Source organism: Procambarus clarkii, chromosome 80, assembly GCF_040958095.1.
Source record: "Procambarus clarkii isolate CNS0578487 chromosome 80, FALCON_Pclarkii_2.0, whole genome shotgun sequence".
Classification (NCBI taxonomy): Eukaryota; Metazoa; Arthropoda; class Malacostraca; order Decapoda; family Cambaridae; genus Procambarus; species Procambarus clarkii.
Genome location: NC_091229.1, coordinates 15765625 through 15771935, shown reverse-complemented (window position 1 = coordinate 15771935; position 6311 = coordinate 15765625). Strand labels below are relative to the sequence as shown.

The window sequence follows — 6311 nt, the reverse complement described above, 5'->3', positions numbered from 1 at the left end:
ACCTTGTTGGGGTTGTGAACGTGTCTTCATGACGGTCAGGTTGTGAACGTGTTGTGCGTAAGATGAGATAGTGAACTTGGGCAGATGTAGGTCGGACTGTGAATGTGTAGTGATGGTGAGGCTCTGAACGTATATAGTGCCGAAAGCATGATTGTGAACGTGCACCCATGAATATTAAAGAGATGTTTTGTGAGGTCAATGGAATAATTGCGTACATTTATATACAAATTAATAATGTTTATGACCACGTTAGGTCCAGACCCCCCCTTCCCCCAAGACCCCCCAAGACCCCCCCCCCCCCCAAGCCCCCCTCCCTAGACCCCCCAAGCCCCACCGCCAAGACCCCCCCCCCCCCGCAAACAGAGGAAAGAGGTCAGAGGCTGTTTAGGAAAGTGATGTATAGTCAAGATCGGAGTGAACTTGCGCTTCATGGAATGTTTTGCAACCGCTGCTGTTGAGACGGACCCCTAAGACCGTAGGTGTCTTGGCTGCCTTCCTTGCTTGTTTCAGCACGTGGCTCTGTATGCTCGCTGGGAAAGTCGACACTCACCCCCCATAATGTGAGCTCTCTCCCGGACCATTAGATCTGTGTGCCTGTCCCTGGTGCGATATCCTTCATGCTAGTTATAATTATCATCAGTGTAACTTGCTATCGTCTTGTAACGGTTCTATTGTTACGTAAAGTATGGTGACAAATAAACACAGACACTAAGATACTATATATATATTTGGTCGAATATACAGAAGTACACAGGTGATACGTTGGTGTGAGTTGAGCGCACTGAGCGTTGGTACAGTATCTCGCAAGTGTCTGCTCTAGACCACACTTGAAAGTTGACTCTGGTTAATGTTTGCTATTGCTGCTTATATGCCCGGGCAACGCCTCACCTCATTCATCTCCAAAGGTTGACAGGAATATTAACAAAGCATTTGGAGCGAGTATATTATTGGGATAATCTACTCGCTACAGAACTCCCCCTCCCAGGGGATGAAAGGAAAAATACTTGATCAAGGAACTTAGCTGGTCGGTGAATTGTACGCCCTGCTCGCGTTACATAACCATCAAAGTTAACTTCCTCCTCTTCGCCGATGTCATCTAACTGGGGTCGTAGGGTGGGAGGTCGCACAGGATCGTCCGTCGTCGTAGGAGGGTTGTGGTGCGGCTGGTAATTGGGGTCGAAAAGTGAACTGCGTAGTCGGCGGATGTGTCTCTGGATTTAGCAGTGTCGCAGACGTTGAGACGAAGCCTGGAGCTGAGTGAGGCCGGAGTCGTGGAGCTCTATGTGGGAGAGCGTGGCGGCTCGATTGAGATTTGTGAGTGTCTAAACTCGGGGAGCGAGAGCGTGGCGGCTCGATGCGGTCGTAGTCTGCTGTCTGCTCTGTGTCGAAGCTGTAGCGTCTTGGGTTGATTAGGACTGTACACGCCGAGTACTACATTGTTGACTGTGGAAATTGTAGTCTGGTACCAAAAGATGTAGGCAGTGTGTGGACAAGCTCGGTGTAGCAGGAGAGAAGAATGTGCATAATTGTTGCGTCCTTGGGTCGCTGGTGGAGCATTTAGATCCGGGGCGGATGGGCTCGGGCACCAGGACATTAGGAGGTAATGTAGGCACGTAGTTAGGACAACGAGGTAATCACTGCTAGAGCTGAATTGTCCTGGAGGCGACGAAGACTCGGAAACGCAAGCTGTAAGTCCTGTACTGCGCAAAGTGCTTGAGTCGGCAGAGTATCAAAATGTAGTGAACGTGTAGATGAATCTGATGACAGAGCAGCTGTCGTGGGCGTAGGACAAGCAGTGCCCTGGCAGCGACGGAGAGTCGGCAGGACAAGCTGTAGATCCAACATGATGTAATCATTGATGAGGCTGTCAGATGAGTGAGTAACGATCGTGGAGCAGCAAGCCGTAGTAGATGAAAATGCAGAGATGGACGCGATGAAAATCATAGCTGTGGCGAGGGTGTTGGCAGTGTTCCATCACAGCAAACAGTAGCACTAGAGGTCCAGTGAGAGTCCATGTTGTAGTCCATCGTGGCTGGGTATAGTCGAAACTTCGTGAAGGTCGAAAATAGCCTCCATCTGCATGAACCAAAATTCTGAATCATCTGCGTTGTATGCTGGAAACCTGGTAGATAAATCCATGACGAAGATCTAGTTTGTGACTAGGTGTTCTTTTTCACTCACTGGGTCACCAATGTAACGGTTCTATTGTTACGTAAAGTATGGTGACAAATAAACACAGACACTAAGATACTATATATATATTTGGTCGAATATACAGAAGTACACAGGTGATACGTTGGTGTGAGTTGAGCGCACTGAGCGTTGGTACAGTATCTCGCAAGTGTCTGCTCTAGACCACACTTGAAAGTTGACTCTGGTTAATGTTTGCTATTGCTGCTTATATGCCCGGGCAACGCCTCACCTCATTCATCTCCAAAGGTTGACAGGAATATTAACAAAGCATTTGGAGCGAGTATATTATTGGGATAATCTACTCGCTACAGTCTTCCCTGGGACGAAGTGGCTGCAAGGGGTAATGCATGACCCTTGTGGTAGTCAGCATTTCCTCACTAGTGTTTGTGAAGGATAGTGTTGTCTTCAGCACTGTGGCTTCAAGAGTGAGGGGCGGTGAAGGGCACTGAAGTTAACATTCCACAGCCAGGGACCAAGAACACCACCCTGTGGTACACTGGCGGCAGTATTGTGCTTCTTGGGCGCTACACACTCTCTCTCTCTCTCTCTCTCTCTCTCTCTCTCTCTCTCTCTCTCTCTCTCTCTCTCTCTCTCTCTCTCTGTTCTAGCTTGTGGTAATTAACTCTCCAAGCATGACCTTTCTGACCGTAAGCTCCACTGTATGACCTTTGACCTGTTGCAAGAGTGGGATCAAGAGAGGTCAAGGAGGCTTGTGGGTGATTAGGGGTCACTGTGAGAGGTCTTTACCAACGAGGTCACAAGGGATGAGATAAGTTCTCAAGATAAGAGGGTGGTTGAGACAGAGTGAGGAGACAGTTTAACGAGGCCGTAGAGGCGAGGGCAACAATGAGGGAGAGCAAGGGAAAGAGGTAAGGAAGGAGGGAATTAGAGAGAAGGTAGATACATGGAGGAAACACAAAATCATACGGGTTATATTGAGGTTTTTCTTGTACAGCTGAGTGGACAGCGCTCGGGATTCGTGGTCCTGAGGTTCCGGCTTCGATCCCCGGTGGAGGCCGAAACAAATGGGCAGAGTTTCTTTCACCCTGATGTTCCTGTTAACCTAGTAGTAAATAGGTACCTGGGTGTTAGACAGCTGTTACGGGCTGCTTCCTGGAGGTGTGTAACAAAAGAGGCCTGGTCTAGGACCGGGCCGCGGGGACGCTAAGCCCCGAAATCATCTCAAGATAACCTCAAGATACTGTTTCAGGTTCAATATATAACAGGTGAAGTGAGGGGAGAAAAGCAGAAGGGTCTCTCCCTGCCCTCTCCCTGTCCTCCTGTCCCTGTCCTCCTGTCCCTGTCCTCCTGTCCCTGTCCTCCTGTCCCTGTCCTCCTGTCCCTGTCCTCCTGTCCCTGTCCTCCTCTGCCTGTCCTCCTGTCCCTGTCCTCCTGTCCCTGTCCTCCTGTCCCTGTCCTCCTCTGCCTGTCCTCCTGTCCCTGTCCTCCTCTGCCTGTCCTCCTGTCCCTGTCCTCCTGTCCCTGTCCTCCTGTCCCTGTCCTCCTGTCCCTGTCCTCCTGTCCCTGTCCTCTGCCTGTCCTCCTGTCCCTGTCCTCCTGTCCCTGTCTTCCTGTCCCTGTCCTCCTGTCCCTGTCCTCCTCTGCCTGTCCTCCTGTCCCTGTCCTCCTGTCCCTGTCCTCCTGTCCCTGTCCTGTCCCTGTCCTCCTGTCCCTGTCCTCCTGTCCCTGTCCTCCTGTCCCTGTCCTCCTGTCCCTGTCCTCCTGTCCCTGTCCTCCTGTCCCTGTCCTCCTGTCCCTGTCCTCTGCCTGTCCTCCTGTCCCTGTCCTCCTGTCCCTGTCCTCCTGTCCCTGTCCTCCTCTGCCTGTCCTCCTGTCCCTGTCCTCCTGTCCCTGTCCTCCTGTCCCTGTCCTCCTGTCCCTGTCCTCCTCTGCCTGTCCTCCTGTCCCTGTCCTCCTGTCCCTGTCCTCTCCCTGTCCTCCTGTCCCTGTCCTCCTCTCCCTGTCCTCCTCTGCCTGTCCTCCTGTCCCTGTCCTCCTCTGCCTGTCCTCCTCTCCCTGCCCTCTCCCTGTCCTCCTGTCCCTGTCCTCCTGTCCCTGTCCTCCTGTTCCTGTCCTCCTGTCCCTGTCCTCCTGTCCCTGTCCACCTGTCCCTGTCCTCCTGTCCCTGTCCTCCTGTCCCTGTCCTCCTGTCCCTGTCCTCTGCCTGTCCTGTCCCTGTCCTCCTGTCCCTGTCCTGTCCCTGTCCTCCTGTCCCTGTCCTCCTGTCCCTGTCCTCTGCCTGTCCTCCTGCCCCTGTCCTCCTGTCCCTGTCCTCCTGTCCCTGTCCTCCTGTCCCTGTCCTCCTCTGCCTGTCCTCCTGTCCCTGTCCTCCTGTCCCTGTCCTCCTGTCCCTGTCCTCCTCTGCCTGTCCTCCTGTCCCTGTCCTCCTGTCCCTGTCCTCCTGTCCCTGTCCTCCTGTCCCTGACCTCCTGTCCCTGTCCTCCTGTCCCTGTCCTCCTCTGCCTGTCCTCCTGTCCCTGTCCTCCTGTCCCTGTCCTCCTGTCCCTGTCCTCCTCTCCCTGTCCTCCTGTCCCTGTCCTCCTCTCCCTGTCCTCCTCTGCCTGTCCTCCTGTCCCTGTCCTCCTGTCCCTGTCCTCCTGTCCCTGTCCTCCTCTGCCTGTCCTCCTGTCCCTGTCCTCCTGTCCCTGTCCTCCTGTCCCTGTCCTCCTGTCCCTGTCCTCCTGTCCCTGTCCTCCTCTCCCTGTCCTCCTCTGCCTGTCCTCCTCTGCCTGTCCTCCTGTCCCCGACCTGTTGATAAGATACACTATCACGGAAAGACTTTGTGTCATCATTCATCATTGAAAAAGGTGTAGGGTAAAATTTTTGGCTACCTGGTCTACCCTGTGGAGGTTCCGGGGATCAATGGCCCTGCGGCCCGGTCACCAACCAAGCCTCTCAGTTGGTCGTCTGGTCAACCAGGAAGGTTTCTATCCAATGTGGGTCCTAATCACTTCTGTCATCTGCACCAACTACTTATTACTGCTAACGCTATAATCTTTACTACTACTACTACTAAAATTAGTATTTTCCTTTAATGGCAACAAAGTGATGGTGGCACCCTGCTTCGTGGTAATACACTACAAGCAAGGAAGGCTACGAACTGAGGCAAGAAGAGGCCACCAACCACCACAGTCAGCTTGATCATGGGCTTAGGACGGGGGAAAGGTTTTCCTCTCGAGAAAGAGAGAGAGAGATTTTATTTGTAGATGTGAAGGTTTATTCAAGTCAGTAAACATTTAAAGCTCTGTATTGTGTGTGTAGCTGTGCTGGGCAGATGTCATCTATCTTACAGCAGTTTCGTATCGCTCTTATCTGCATCTTGTTCACCCAGGTTCGAGTCCTTTGAGGGGGTCGTTAGACTTTACAGTTATACAATTGGCTTGTTACACATGAAACTGGGTGCGATCCTAGCATGTTCAAGGAATTTATGAAATAACTGAGCCCAATAATAATCAATTATTATTATTAATATATGCCACGAGTGTTGCCGGGTGATGGGTGGCAGCGGGCCCCAAGATCTCGCACCATTTTTAGACAATTGATGCCGGAGTGGTCACGGTATTGGTGCACCGAGTGGTGTCTCGACACGTCCTCTTGCCAGGCTCGTTAAAGCTGCGGCCGTCTCCTAAGACTCATTCCTAAATTTTAAAGCATCGTGCATTAAAAATAGGTTTATTTTATAAATATTAAAGTTGTTTATAGTTAGGCATAAGTGAGATTAGGTGTTTATAGGTCCTGTTGGCGATTATTTGTATTTGTAGTACGTGGGTGAAGCATTTACAGCGTTGGGGTACGAACTAAAGTCGTCAGTGAAGCACTTGTTCCGGAAGTGTTCGAACGTCAGCAGTTGTGAGTCGTGTGTAAACCGTTTTTCATTAATATGGGCTTTTATATCATTAAGGGTCTCGGTAGTACAGTCGGCTTCGTTCTCGACGCACAATCGAGAATTCGATTGAAACCGGGTTCGAATCCCGGACGGAACAGAAATAGTTGGCGCATCTTCCATCAGCGACCACGGGGACGTGAACCAGTGTAGAGACCTGCACAGAGAATTAATTTCTTCATCAAGACTCAACTTTTTACCTCGTACCGTCGGATTATAGTAAGGAACTGGGGGC

General features: G+C 51.5%; 1 protein-coding gene across 2 annotated transcripts in view; it reads right to left on the bottom strand.

Annotated features, from left to right (window-relative positions):
* Positions 1–277, bottom strand: part of LOC123746408 (lachesin) — a 198836-nt gene extending 198559 nt beyond the window's left edge. For both annotated transcript variants that reach the window (XR_011225138.1, XR_011225137.1), the window contains exon 1: positions 1–277. This exon is cut by the window's left edge. The gene's annotated coding sequence lies outside the window, so the exon portion shown is untranslated.
* Between the last annotated feature and the right edge of the window lie 6034 nt (positions 278–6311).